At 33.2% G+C, this 16,644-nt stretch overlaps 1 protein-coding gene across 1 annotated transcript in view; it reads left to right on the top strand.

Annotated features, from left to right (window-relative positions):
- Nucleotides 1-16,644, top strand: part of Dh31-R (Diuretic hormone 31 Receptor) — a 545,747-nt gene that overhangs the window by 459,829 nt on the left and 69,274 nt on the right. The gene's annotated exons all lie outside the window — the stretch shown is intronic.

The following is a 16,644-nucleotide window of genomic DNA, read 5'->3' as shown; positions in this document are numbered from 1 at the left end:
GATGGTTTTTCTGGAGAGAGGATTCCCTTTCAGAGGTAGTTGTTGAACTGACTTTGTATGAAATTCGATTCTCTATTTATAGAAAGTTTTCAAACTGAGCCCTCTCGGAGGAGTTCTATCCTCTTTAGTGAGGAGTAAAATGGTAAGGTATTTTTCCTCTCTGCAATTATCTTGTTGAGAGGAAAGTTATATTTTAATATGATACCTTTAACCAAGTCAGTTCAATCTACCAAAACCATCTCCCCCAGTCTCGTTTATATATTTTATAATAAATTATACAAATTTTCATTTTGGGTTTGAAGTTAAATATTTTTGGTTTGAACATTTCCCAAAGAGTAACAAATATATTTAGGTATAATTTTTCATGATATTATGTTAGCATATAATCATTTCTTGGTGTTGATATTAATTCCGTAGTTATATTTTGCATCATTTTTCCGTAAATTGAGTCTGATGATATCACAATTAGTCACATTTGACTTTGTAATCATTGTTTGATCAGAAATTCAATGGGACATGCTGGGCTGTGATTGGTTGAAGACGGCGGCCATCATGGAATTTCATCTAGGGAGTAGTGGAGGGGGTTCTACGTAAATACTGAGTCGCTTCCCTAGCAGTGGTCATTTCGTGGGTTGGTGGCTCCGAGTGAGGTGGTGGATGGTTATTTTCAGATGTGTTTCAGGTTCTGCTATTATATTGCTATGTAATTATCTTGATTAATCACATATAGCACATCATTTGATTGAGTAATTATGATGTAAAGATTTCCAATTGTGTCGGCGACACGGTATCAAGCGGTTTCGGGGTTTGAGTGTTCTTTCGATTTTTGCGTAAATATGAATTTTCTTAAAAAGTCTGGATACGTATGATACAATATTCTTACAATGGAATGGCGATGCTGTAAAAAATTTTTTTGAGAACATTGCTGATTGCATTCGAAGTGACAGGACGGTTTCTTTATCCTTGAAAGAATCTCAAAGATGTAATTTATTACCAGGGTCAATTTGGATAACATCAGAAATTGCATTCAGAACGGATGAATGGTTTCTTTCGGGACATCATAAGTCTGAGATTCTTTCCAGGGCATTTTGGAGAACATTTACAATTGTATAGTTAGAATTTCTTAGGTGATAGAAATTACACATTACTAGACCAGAATATATGCCGTATGACATATGAATTTCCAATTTTAAAATTTCGAATCGTTATTTAATAAATGGCTAGTCATTATTATGCAGTAATTATACTAGTATTGATTGAATAACGCATATGAAATCCTACATCATTATAAAGAATTATGTCCATTTTGACATTCAGTTTGGTGGTGGTGATAGTGTTTTGTCGACTATTTGAGTGTTTTTGTCGATCCGCTAAAAATAAGCTCCGACGATGATTTTAGTGTGTTCAATTTTTTATTTTTCACAATAAAAGGGAATTACGTAATTTTTTTCATTAATTTTGTTTTTCAAATATTAAAAAAACATTAAATAATGTACTTTCTTTTTCTTCTTATTATTTTAATTATTCATTCACGAACCTACTATCAGTATACAGTGAAAATATTCGTGAATTTCACAAAACGTTGTCCACTTAGTTCTAAATATCTCAAGCCTTTGTTGATGGACTTGATCCATAATTATTCTAACCCGCCCAATTGTAAATGCGGGACTTCTACAGAAATATCTCGCTATTTTATCTCAGTTGAAGTTCTGTTTATCGTTTTGCTGGAGTCTCGAGGTCTGTAGGTACTCTAAGCTGGAACTTTAAGACATGGTACTCCGGGATTTGACGTCTATTCAATTGCAAGTAAACGTGCACTTGGGAGCAAATCTAGGTTATTGCTGTTTCGTGCAGTATTATATTACTGCATTTCTGTGCGGTTTATATGCAGTCCATTCTTACGACATGACATATATATTTAATATGTATTAGTAGAAAGCTGTGTATTGTTAATATTTTTAAAAAAATTCCCTATTTTTTGAATGGGAATGCAAAGGTACACAGAGAACAAAGAATTGGGGATTGGAAATTGGAAAGAAGGGATTTTTAGGAAGTTTTGTAGTATCTACTTACCTACACAAACTATTTAAATTTAAAAAATTACTCCTGAAACAGTTTTTATCGTGAACCCTACGATGTCATAACATAAAATCTATTCAGAGTCATTATTGACCCATGAAAAAAACTTTACAGTCATAACTAACTATAAAGCCGAAAATCGTTTGTTTGCAGACTCTCGCACAACATACTCTGGCTTGGTATTGAACAGTTTCTTGTACATAGAATTTCTAGGTAATAAAACAAACAACTTATTTCATCTGCCAATCGTGTTATTCGCTTTCGAGCTTTTAAATAAACTTGAACCCTCAGTGCACCAAGAAATCAAAAGTAGTAGTACTGTATTGGTATACAGGAAGTCCTCATTGTGAAAAACGCTTGTTAAGATGGAAAATACGATAAAACTCACAATTATTTTCGTATGTCTTCATTATGTTATTTTTTTGATAACATCAGAGAAAATAACATTTCTCTTGTTTGAATTACACCTGCCAAGTTCTTGGCCGAGACAGCGCTTTCGACCGAGTGCTGATCAGTACAGTTCATGCTCGATATGAAAGGGGACGAGTGATTCAGGTGAGACGGTGGATAGAAACATGGCCCAATGACTCGGTCGAGTAAGGATCCTCTCCACCTGCATACTCAACTCGGCGCTTCACTCGCTCTCCACTCGGTCAGTGCAATCTCCGAATCAGTCAGTGATTGAAATAAAATTCAAAATTTAATCTTTTTTAGGAGTGTCATAGTTTTTATATATCTTATACGTGGCGAAACCTTCGCAACAGCACTATAAACTAATCTCAACGAACTGACTCTCCCACTATCTCTTTTACATGTGATCACCTCTACTCTCCAATAAGTTGCTCGTAACAAAGCGAATGACTCGGCCGAGCACTCGGGGGGTGTAATTCGGCCTTCGTTTAGATATCCTGGGGAAACTACATAGAAGAGACATATAGTTTTATTTTTTGAATATATAAACGCATAATCTGTTAAGACGGTGCAATTTAAAAGAATCATCGTGCAAAATTCATCAAATCATCGAAGTTATTACGAAAATGAGAAAAATGGCTCTCATTTAGGGCCCATTTTGTTTATTATATTCATAAATGACATTGTTGATATATTTACTAACATAAAAGTATTACTTTTTGCTGATGATTTGAAACTTTATAAAGAGATTAATAACATAAATGATTGCATTATATTACAAACTAATTTGAGAAATCTTTTTGAATGGTGCTCTATCAACAAACTTGCATTGAACATAAAGAAATGTCAGTTCATTAATTTTTACAAAATAAATAATCCAATATTTTTTCAATATACATTAAATGATAAAAACTTAAATTGCGTCAGTGAAATTATTGACCTAGGTATATTGTTCGATAGCAAACTAACTTTTGTGTATCATATTAATAACATTATCAATAAGGCTCTTAAGACTCTTGGATTTGTTTTGAGAATTTCAAAAGACTTCAATAATTTAGGCACATTTATCATGTTGTACAAAACCCTTGTTAGATGCCAACTAGAGTATAACTCTACATTATGGTCTCCCTTTTACAATATTCATTCCGATAATATTGAAAAGATTCAACATAAGTTCTTGAAGTATATAAATTATAAATTGCATATTCCTGTAGAAAACATTGATTATAACTACTTACTAGATAAATTGTCCCTATTAAAACTTTCTGAAAGAAGAATAAACACAGATTTAATAGCACTACATAAAATACTTCATTACAAAATTGACTGTCCTGAGTTACTCCAATTAATCAGCATCCACATACCCAAAAGATCTTGCCGAAATTTACTACCCTTTTATTTTTACAACACCAGGACACTGTCTTATCAAAATTCCCCAATTCCAAGACTTCACAGTCTCGGAAATAAATACTCTGATCTGGGAGATATATTTCATCTTAAAAATAATCAATATAAATATTGTTTTTTTCAATTCTTTTATAGATCGAGACACAAATAGACATCTATAATTTCCGCAATATATATATTTTTATTTTTATTTTTATTTTGAATATCTATTTATGTGAGACTTCTTATCATTTTTACTAATGTATCTTATTTTATTATATGCTTTTGTTGTAACATTTATTTTTTTTTCTTTTTTCGTTGCATTATGTTTCCTTTATTGTTTTAATTTTGTAGAATCTATAATAACTGTGATACTCTACTATTAAACTTTCTAGTGTGTAAAAGCCCATTAGGGCGTGTAATAATAATAAATAATAAAATAATGTCAGCCGGCGTGCGGCAGACGATTGGCATTTTACCCCTGGCGTTGCAAGGGTTAAACTATAAAAACGGTAATATAAAGATACGTATAGCTTTATTGTTCTTTTCCCACATTTGTTTTCTGCATCTCAGCCTAATTTGGTAATCACGTTTTCCGTTCGTCACACCACCTTGAGATTTAAAAAAATCGAACAATTTTTTTTGCTAGATAATTTTTTTATAATTTAAAGAATATTTGAAGCGTTTAACTATTTCAAAATTCAAATTATTTCCGTTATAAGTAAAAGCATTTAAAAAGGAGCGTGGCAGAGTAGGCCCGAAACGCAGATATCTGTCGAACAAATATCTATAACCAACATGAGAGCCCAACAAGAGCAGGAAATTGACAATAAACTTCCCAAAAGGAGTTGGAGGATATCGTGGCAACAATGGAAAACCTCAAACCACGGTCCATGAATCGCAGAAGGTAATTAAAAAATATATATTTGGTTTTAAGACGCCGACGCCGTACTGTTTTTTCTTTTGTGTTTTATTCGAAACTACTTTTTTTTTAAAATTGGTTTACTAGATATCTCAAGACCTACCTAACCGATTTTATTAAAATTTACAACACATATTTGTAATAATATTATCTAAGATGTTGCAGATTTTTTATTATTAGAGGCAACGTTCATTAGCTAATCATTTGTAAATTCAATATTCGATAAATATTTATTTTTTATCAAATAGCTGCCATTACTGTTAAAATTTTTTTTTTTTTAAATTCCCTCCATAACATCTAACTGTTACCATTTGAAATAAAAAAAATTTTTTTAGACGATTCCTGACAGAAAATATGTAGATACACCATTAGCAAGAATTTTCAAAAGAAACTACTTAATGGCTCGTCTCTCTGTTATTTGTTAATGTTATTATATCAAAATATTCATAAAACTACCATGTACAGTATGTACACGTGTAAAATAAAAATTATTTTATTTATTGAATAGCTGGGTCAAAATGTTTTATTTTTATTTTCCGAGCGCCAAGTAACCCCCATAACATTTTGTATTCGAGCCAATCCTATGTCAGTCGGTGGATATGTACTGTCTTTGTTTGACAACTGTTTTAATTAATTGCGTATAAAAAAGTATTTCATTATTATACGTCTGGACTGATTCAACGTGCAATTTTACATAGCTCTATTATTTTGCAACCATTTGCAACTGTTACAAATCGTTATTTAACGGAAAGGGTTTGAATTGCTAAGATTATTTCGAATTTTACGGACTTTGCGAAGTTCTGGCTTGGTTGTCACCATTTCCAGCGATTACTTCAGCTAATCCACGTGTTACATGGTGCCGCACGTGCGGGCCAAATTAGCGGGATACAGCATTGCAATAACGTACGAGTATTAAGGGCTTAGCCTGATGCCTAAGTCCGCCACAGCTTGTTGTTCAATGAAAACCAAAATTACAAGACATAAAAAATAATTGTTATAATCCGCCTCGGATTTTCTTAAATACATTCAGATGGAACATTTTAAAACAACGCCTTTTAATTTTAAATGAAATTGGTAGAAAGTTCCGAGAAATAACGGATTTTAATTTTCAGACCAGTGATTTTATTTATGCTTATATTTTGTGGTTTGTGTTTAATAACAGCAAAATTAGTTTTAAACCAACTCTTATTAAATTTCTCATCGCTTCTTTACATGTTGCAAGCATTTCATTAATGCATTTAATATAGCATATTTATACAAAAACAATGATTTTATGTTGATCGTTTTTTTAAACTTTCTTCGTGTTATTAATTTCACTAAAGAGCATTCTTCGTGCTTGTTAATATGTACTATTTATGAAATTTGGGTAAGTTTTTAGGTTTTTCACTTCCCCCGAAGCCAGTGGGACTACGGCATCCAAAATTAGGCTAAGCTGTGAGGCTTGAGGGGAATGAGCGGAATGTTGGGTTAGGTTAGATTAAGTTAGGTAAGGTTAAGTTAGGTTATTTTAGGTTGCCTATTCAAATCTGGTAACCAAATAGATTAAAACAATATTAAGAAAAGTTTTGATTCTGAATGGTGGTTATTTTCAACTTGCACAAGGGCAATACTGAAAGTATCTGCCATATTTTTTCCCGACAAATGTTACTTTTTAAAATTTGCCACGAATTCCATTCTTCCTCCCACAAGTTCATTAAAGTCTACATTCAAAATGATTTTCTATTTTTTGCAAGTAAAACTTAAGTTGTTCGATTAATTTATTTAAATATTGTTACTAAAACACGTTGATATGCATTATTACAACAAGCGCAGATCCTTGAAAATCATATTATTATTTAAATTTTTAAAACGATAGTTTAAATAGTTTTTTGTTAAAATATTATGAGCTGTTAAAATATTTGTATTATAGATTGGTATTTTATCGGTTGTCTCAATTCTTCATGCAATCAGTTTCATTTTTGAAAATAACAATTAAATTCAAAGCAAATTTTAGTTCATTGAACCAGATTTTACGCAGTACTAACACACAATACAGACAGAAAAATTTGTATGGTTTATAGTGTTTTCACGAAGTAATTTTTGAATTATTGCAGAACCTATTATGTAAATAATTTAACGAATGCGGAACCTAAAGTAACATGCTCGAGATCAATAAAAAGGCTTTACCGCTTCGTAGTAGATAAGTACTGAGTTGGAGTTGGAGAGTGAACTCACTCGCACCCTTTATCCACCCTTACAACCAACCCTTCTCACCCTTTCATTCGGTTACTCGTTTGAGGCTTTATGGCTAATGGTCCCGTCCATTTGAGAGGCTGTATTTGAGAGATGTGTATGTTTTTTTATGACACGAAATGTGAAAAATAATATTGAAAAGTTTAATGTAAATGTTTTATACTTGGGTGTACCGATATTATTTCAATGGCACGAATGTGAATGCGAATCGTAGCAGACGTCGGGGACAACCGAAAAAGGCATGGCAAATCAAGTGAATCAGGTACTTGAGTCGGGCCAGGTCAAGAGTCATAATAATATAAGAGTATGTATGAATGTGAATGAGGCAAGGAGTGCGTGTCAAGACCGAGTTGTTAGGTGGTCCGTTTTCTCTGCTTACCCCTGCGGGAAACTGCGTGATGGCTAGTTAGTTGGTTAGTTAGACATGAGTAATGTTATGTTTGAAAAAATTCTTAAAGAAACAAAATGAGCAATTGATGAATTATTAAGGTTTCGCTGTAAACTACTACTGACAGGAAAATTAAATTGCCGGACGAAGTCATGCAGTAAATGAACTGTCATGACATATTATAATCCCACGTGTCTGAATGTTCAGAAAGGAGGGAAGTAGGTTATATATTCACAGCCTCCGTGGGCGAGGGATGAGGCTCTCGACTGCTAGGTCGGGGGACGCCGGTTCAAATCCCAGCGTGCGGAAGTAAGTTATTTGATTGCGTTGTGTTGTTTCACAGTTTAATGTAAAGTAAGCATATTTGCGGCACGTTCCAGAGTGGTAGGTACTTTCAGGATCACCCTGGTGAAAGACCACCATTCAAAAATGAAGCGTTGCTTAAATGGGCTTCAGCCGCGTTCGGTGACCAGATCTGAATAGTCAGGTACTTCCCCACCTTCCTTTTTTGATCTCCTTTCATTGCCACTACCTTCAACCTCACAACATACCCTAATTTGGGTTGGAGATGCTATAGTCTCACTGGCTCAGTTAGGAGCACTTGGGACTCTTGTGCCTTAGTTACATTAAAAAAATAATTTATGTAGATAAAGTTAAATATTTTTGAGTGTGTTTGTTTGTTGTTATTAATCCCAGGAGCGTTTAGATAGTCGTTTGAATAGTAGAAGAAGTTGGAGACGCCGGAGGAAAATTTAACGCATTTTCGCTGCATTGAAATGAGGATACGGAGTCGAATTAGAATTTTTAACAAAACACAATGGCAGTAAATTACCTAATAATTACAGTAACAATGTTATAGTAATAATAATAATAATAAGCCTTTTATTCTGAACTTCTGTTAGGTACATTAATATTAGAAATGTTTTGTTTATTATAATATATCCCGAAGCTCAGTTTGCCTCTTGGCATAGGCCTCCTCTAACAATTTCCATCGGGACCTGTCACGCGCTACTCTTCTCCATTGATGTCCAGCCGTGAGTTTTAGGTCGTCTTCCCATCTCATGTGTTGACGTCCTCTACTTCTCTTGCCATCTCTGGGATACCAGTCAGTGACATTTTTACACCATTTCTCTTGTGGGTCTCTGATCATGTGACCTGTCCATCTCCATTTTTGTTGGTCTATTCGGGTAACTATATCGGCAACATTAGTTATCTCCCTTATTTTGCTACATCTCACTCTGTCCTGTTTTCTTATTCCTGTCAAAATTCTCTCCATGGCTCTCTGGCAGCGTTCTAACTTTTCTCTGTGACGTTTGGTGAGTGCCCAAGTTTCGCATCCATAGGTGATGACTGGAATTATACACGTGTTGAAGACTTTCCTTTTTATTTGCATACTTAGTTCCTTGGATTTCAAGACTTCTTTCGAAGACCAGTATTTCTTCCATCCATTTGCTACAATGTTATAACAGTATAAATTCTTAACAGTAAAATTGTAGTACTGCTTTTAATGGCAGAAAAAAATCGGGGGTGCCCAAGGAAGACTTAACGCATTATATCTGCATTGGAATAATATACGGACTTGAATTAATGTCGATATAATTTAATTTTCAAGATTTCATGGCACTTACTACATGATGCGAATGGTAAAAATATTCCGAGACGTCCAAGAAAGACATCAAATAATTACGTGTGGAAAAATGAAGCGTAGGTACATGACGAATGAAGACATATATGTAAGGAGTATGTACGACATGGAAGTTAATGATATAAGAAGTTTGGGACTGGCGACGAAGATATGGTACGGTCAAGTGAATCAAATACTTACATATTGTTTGATAAAATGAGGCGTGATTGATGAATGAAGAAAAAATGCAAGTAGAATGTTTGACGTGGAAGTGATGAAATTGGGGACCGAGAAAAACAAAACACGATCAATTGAAACAAATTCTTATGGATGGCACAAGTACCTAAAAAATCAAGTTTTTCAATGCTTCACAATAACATATTTCCACCGTAAAAATGCTTCACAATAACATATTTCCACCGTAAAAATGCTCCAGAATAACATATTTCCACCCTAAAAATACTTCACAATAATATATTTTCACCCTAAAAATGTTTCACAATAACATATTTCCACTCTAAAAATGCTTCACAATAACATATTTCCACCCTAAAAAAGCTTCACAATAACATATTTCCACCCTAGAAATGCTTCACAATAACATATTTCCACCCTAAAAATGCTTCACAATAACATATTTCCACCCTAAATAGCTTCACAATAACATATTTCCACCCTAAAAATGCACCCAGTTTTCGATACCAGAATTCACAACCCCAAAACTTAGCTTCAAGCTTTACGTTATAGTATTGCATATTCATAATCCCTAGCGACGTTGGGTACATGTCAACTAGAAAACAAATAAATTCTTTCGAATCGAGTTTTCAAAAGATATAATATCTGGCAAAATTCTTAATTTATCACTAAAAAAAATATCAATTTATTATTTTGTATGCCAAGCTACATATTATTTTATAAGTAATCCATTTCGCTACTTCTAGACCGGTATTTCACCGTTTTTAAAGCCAAGCCATTTGAAATTATCCTACAATACATGTAATCATTATAATTGGTATTATATCGCTAAAACAGAATTTTTTTCTAATCCTTGTTTTATGACGTTCCTACATAAATACAATTTCAATCTCAACATTTTAACTGTAATTATTTTGGGTTAGCTGTAGTTTTTCCTATAACTTTACAGCTGATTACACGAGTAATGTCCTTGCAAACTATTTTTTTCTATGCGAGTGAGAATGAAAACGTGCTGATAATATTATTTAAAATAAGTAAGTAACTAACCCGCTTCCACACGAAGCAGTAGTCAGCGGGCTTTCAACTAGCATCATTAAAATTGAATGCATTGGCCATTTTGAGAAAGCAGCGAGCTTAGCACCTTCATTAACAACGTATTAAAAGCGTTAAGTAATTTAAAACTCGTAAATTCTGCCTGATGCCAACCACAAAATATGTACTATACTTTTTTGTGGATGCGCAGTTTTCCTACATCACCACTAGATGAGTTGCTTACTAGCCATGACACACAGATTATAGCCTGCGGTCTACATTTTATACAGCATTTCATAAATTTACTCGGTCAACTAGGGGATCTGGCGCGATCAAATTGATAACTAACAATATTGGATCGATAGACTTAACTTCCAACAAATTTATATCAATATTCCGAGCACGAATTTGCTGTCAATGTCCGAACCGATATTGAAAGAAATATAATAGGAAATCGTTGTACGATGGCAAAACTGGCGCATCTATCGTTGAATTGACATTCCTAAACGTCAAACGGTTACGTAAAAGTACAAAAAATATACTGATAAATATTAATTTAAATACACATTGGCAGTCCGCATGTACTTTTGACATTTAATTAATTAATTAAAATTAGTATTTAAACTAACTAACCATCACGCCGTTTCCTCGCAGGGGTAAGCCAGAGAGGACGGACCGCCAAACAACTCGGTCTTGGCACACACTTCTTGCGTCATTCACATTCATACATCGTCTCATAAATACTCTTCTATTATTCTGACTCTTGACATGGCCTGACTCGAGTATCTGATTCACTTGATCGTGCCATGTCTTCCTCGGGCGTCCCCGACTTCTGCTACCATTCGCATTTGCATCATATATCCTCCTTACACTCCTATCTTCGCTAATTCGCTCATTATGCCCAAATCATCTAAGCGTCCCTTTCTTAATCTTACTCATTACGCTTACATCAGCATTGCACTCTTTGCGGATCTCCACATTCCTCACACGATCAAACATGGTTTTACCACACAGATCTCATTTCAACAGCATTCAATCTACTTTCATCCTTTCTTTCCTCACTAACATACATCAAGGTAGGTACCAGCACTCCGTTGTGGACTGCTAACTTCGCTTCTTTGGACAATTTTTTGTTAGCGCCAACTGCATTCAGTCCTCCATTAACGGAATATAACGGTATTTAACCATAACTCAATTTCTTATAACTTTTGTTTCTCCAAGCTGGAACGGAATCATTTGATCACGTCTTTCATGAATTAATTGAGTCTATAACTCATGCATACGATTTCTTTCATTTATAAAAGCTTTATTAGTCACCTCCATTCATTAGCATGCTAGTTATTTTGCATAACGAACTACATTATCCAAAATGTGTGTATATTGACAGCTTATATGACACCCTGGAGCCAGCTCTAAAGCCAGCGGCTTTTTTGTCTACCGACTATCAGAATCATTTTCTGGCCGTGCTCGGAAATATCGCTAACTAATCATAGATGACGGATTTCGTGAATTTCATATTGACATAGAATTTGACCCTGATGTTACGATTTTTTTTCAACTGTCGCAATTTTCCTTATCAAAAAGTTTTTGTTGATTGAATATTCGATCAATTAGGTTTCTTTCTTTATTGATGGGATAAAAAATATGATCGGTAGAATAAGGTTGATGTGCTTCCACAATCCAATTGTTGCAGCCCTTCAAACAATAAAGGTAGGTACATCGCATATATACAGGGTTTTCCAATAAGAGGTGTTATTTTGAATAGCCCGCTATTTCGGTAGATGTTACTTTTGAAGCTGTCATTTTTTAACATTTGACAAGTAGAAACTACGCCATTAATAAAAATGGAACCATACACGCTTCAACAATGCATTTAAATTCACTTGAGTAAATCAAATTTAAATCATCTTGAGTGATGGGGCCCATTTCCACCTCGGTGGCTTCGTCAACAAGCAAAATTGTCGCATCTGGGGCTCGGAAAACCCAAGAGTTATTGTTGAAAAGCCTCTCTTTCCTCAAAGCGTGACTGTTTGGTGCGTTTTATGGTCCGACGGAGTCATTGGACCTTACTTTTTTGAAAATGAGGCTGGAGCAACAGTTACGGTGAATGGATTGCGCTATCGAGAGATCATTAATGATTTTTTATGGCCCGAATTGAATGGTATTGATCTAGACAACGTTTAATTTCAACAAAACGGCGCTATGTACCACACAAGCAACGCAACCATTGATCTTTTACGATTGAATATCAAAATAACACGTCTTATTGGAAAACCCTATACATTAACAACGTTAAACTGCTGTACACTCAATACCCCAAAATTCTGTTAGTAAATGTCAAGTACGTCCTGCTACCTGTAACCTAGTTAAACCCTTAATGTTAACACGTAGTATTTTAATGGTAACAGGAACAATGTACTATGGATGTAAAAAACAGATTTATGATGCTTTTACGTTAACAGCAAATGAAAGTTTTAAATTGCACAGGGGAATTCTGTGACCTCGGGTGAAATGGTTTTTTTAACTATGGGAATACCAACGTGTAAGAACACTTCCCTTCAAGCAATTGTCTAATGTTAAGGAATGTTCATTGTTCGTGACGAAATAACGGATGAAAGATCGGAACTTATAATGGAAGCACCATTAATTTTTTTTTTATTAAGTGGTTAAAGCTTTATGAAAGATCACGTGAAAGATGTTTGTTAATCAAAATTTGCAAAATAATTATTGGATTAATTAGAACAATTGAATTTTATAATTGTAGGACTTGTGAATATTACCTATTAAAAACAAATATTCAAATATCTTTAATACATGTATTTTTTTGTTCACAAATAATTTGAGACACGCCGGAATAATTTTTCAATTAATTAATCTTTATTGGCTTAGATTAATATCTGTCAAAATTAGAAATACAGAATTATTATAATAATAAAAATAAGGGATGAGGTTTATAAGTATTTAGGATACCCACAATCAAATAGATTAGACCATAGTAGTATTAAAAATGATATTAGGATTAAATTTCAAACTAGGATAAGGAAAATTTTAAAATGCAATCTATCTGCTAAAAATTTAGTAAAAGCAATAAATACTTGGGCAATACCTCTATTAACGTACTCATTTGGCATAATTAAATGGTCTAATACAGATTTAGATAACTTAGAAAGATTAATTAGAACTACGCTAACAAAGTTTAATTGCCATCATCCAAATTCAGCTATAGAACGAGTTAATTTACCTAGAAATTTAGGAGGTAGAGGTATAGTCAAAATAACTTCTTTGAAACATAATCAGGTAGAAATGCTAAGAACTTTTTTCCATAGGAAAGCTCATAGCTCAGAAATGCACAAAATAATTTGCAAGGCAGATAGAAATATTACACCTTTAAATTTATACGATGAGAATGCCAACATTTTTATAAATCCCAACCAGGAATTATTAGATTCCTGGTCAAATAAAATTTTACACGCAAAACACTTCAATTATCTCAACCAAACGTATGTTGACAAAATTAAGTCAAACAAATGGTTGAGTATTGGAGAGTTGAGCGCAGAAATAGAAGGATTTATGCTTGCAATTCAGGATAGAGTCATTAATACTAAAAATTATAGAAAGCATATAATCAAAGATACAAATCAAATTGATGATTTGTGTAGAAAATGTTTGGCTTTTTCGGAAACTATAGAACATATTATATCGGGATGTTCTATATTAGCACCGTCCGAGTATACATTTAGGCACAATCAAGTTTTAAAAATAATTCACCAAAATTTGGTAATTAAACATAACTTGATTGACTGCCGTAATGTAGTACCATATTATGAATACGAACCAAATTCATTTTTAGAAAACGAATTTTATAAAATATATTATGATAAAACTATACTAACAGACCGAGCGATTAGTCATAATAGACCCGATATAGTTTTACATGACAAAATTAAAAAAATAACTTATATCATTGATGTTGCTATTCCAAATTCCTGTAATATTCAAAAATCTGTTAGTGAAAAAATAAGAAAATACACAGATTTAGGAAATGAAATAAAAAGAATTTGGCATTCTCAGACTATAAAAATATTACCATTCGTTATTTCGGCTACTGGCATTATACCTAGCTCTCTAATTAAAAATTTAGGCGTATTAGATCTATCAAAAAAATTATATATAAAGATGCAAAAGTCGGTCATTTTGAATACATGTAGGATAACAAAAGATTTTTTAAATATTTATGTTGAGGGATCAGTAGGATTTATAGGCCCTGTTAGAAGTTCTACCGAGCCGAACCCTCTGATATGAAAATATCTGGAGACGGTGAATTTTTTTTTCCCATTTGATATCTGGTGATTTGACGTGTTGTTGTTCTTGTATTGTTTTGTATTTATTTTACTTATATAATGCACTTACATAGTGTTGATTGACTAGCTGATCATTTGTGGAAAAGTGAGTGGAAGGGTTAAGTTTTTCCTTTGGGGAAGACTTAACCCGGACAACTAAATCGGAAGTTTAAAAAAAAAAATAATAATAATATTTGACCGGTCAGTGGTTGAGTGGGCATAGCGCTTGGGTCTCACCCGAGCGTCGCGTGTTCGATTCCTCGGCTGGCTAAGTCCTCCATCACAACACAAGCAACATTTTCGGCTTTCTGTGGTGGTAGTAGAAGATTTTCAAACATTGTTGGGTTATTCGTAACCTGGGAATGTTTGTCTTTCTTTTAAAAAATAAAAAATAAAAAATAAAAATACTTTTGGTACTTAAGTACTTTACTGAATTGATCAGTTCCAATTTTGAAAATCATTACATTATGCAGGAATATTTCACGCACTTGCAATCGTAATTGGTATGTTAAGCAGGAGTATTTCACATCACGCACATACCACCAAAATTAGCAGATTTAATAATAAATTTTGGTGAAAATTCACCGGAAAACGTGCTTTACAATGTATACAATATACGTAAAGCCATACATATTCATGCAAATTTAACACAATTTTGTTATTTATATCTTCTTATGTTCATGAAAATTTACTTTACAGCAACATGTATAACAATATAAAATAAAATAAAAAAATTCCAACCACCAACCATTCAATCATCAAAAAAAGTAATGAAGCGATTAATAAGCGTGGAATAGTATTTCATTTTCAAGTTGTAGTGTAAATATGAGTACATTTATGACCTCCGTGGTCGAGGGTTAAGGCTCTTGACTGACGATCAGGAGGTCTTGGGTTCAAATCCCGACGAGCGCAAGAAAATTTTACTAGATCAATACTTTTTATTAATCTGATAAAGTTTGTTCATACGTTCTCGAGTGGAAGATACTCCTAGAATCGTCCCGTTGTAAAACTATAATACAGTGTTGAAACGTTGCTTGAAATACATGTCATTGAAATAATGTTATAAATAATTGTCATTGAAATAATGTCAATAAGACAACTTTACGCCAAAACTGCTCTCCAACACCTCATCCATAATAATCTTCATATTACAAATCAAGCAAAAGCCATAATAAAAACCAGGTCCTTAACAAATAAAACACTGAACATTCCGATAACACACACCACACACGGACAAAGACACTTTCAATACTACACAACCAAACTTTTTAACAGTATGCCCATTACTTTGAAACAATTATTGACTACAAACACATCTACAAACTTTCTCAAAAAATATATCGTAGCCTGGATAAAAAATCAAAATATTCACTTTATTCAAAAGATTATAATTCCAAATCAAACATAACCAAAATATAATAAGTAAAATTAAATATTAAACACGTTCTTCAAGAATTATCCACAAATACATACACTCACATATAAAAGTGTGTTTTCATGTTTCAATATATGTCTGTGAAAAAAAAAAAATAATAATAACTTTCTACCACAATACACAAATACCTGTCACCCTTAATCACAAACACGTTAACACCTCAGCACACGTTCTCCTAGTGAGGTGCTCACGTTACATATAACATCACACACACACACAGTTTTACATAAAACAACCTATGTTCTTCATTTTTTATACCTTTTTTCTGTACTTGTTTCTCTGTGTATATAAACCACTGTAATAATTTGTAAAACGTGTATTCAAGAATAGACATAAATAAATAAATAAATAAATACACACCCTAAATGGTGATGCCATTGTCTCACTGGCTCCAGACGGTTGGAAACAGTTAGGATTTTTGTGAGGTTTTCAAATTAAAAAAAAAACCTACTTACCATACAACCTACGCGGTCATTAGCAAAATGTAAAAATACTTAAATTCAATGCAAATCCAAGTTCTTTGCACCAGTTTTACAACCGAAATTAGTGTTTTGAATTATTGTTTTAACATTGGAGTAAGAACCCAGTAATCATCAATAA

The sequence above is a fragment of the Hesperophylax consimilis genome, chromosome 10, assembly GCF_061612785.1.
Source record: "Hesperophylax consimilis isolate HC1 chromosome 10, BYU_Hcon_1.0, whole genome shotgun sequence".
NCBI lineage: Eukaryota > Metazoa > Arthropoda > Insecta > Trichoptera > Limnephilidae > Hesperophylax > Hesperophylax consimilis.
Note: the sequence above shows the minus strand (reverse complement) of the source record. Positions and strands in the feature narration are given on the sequence as shown.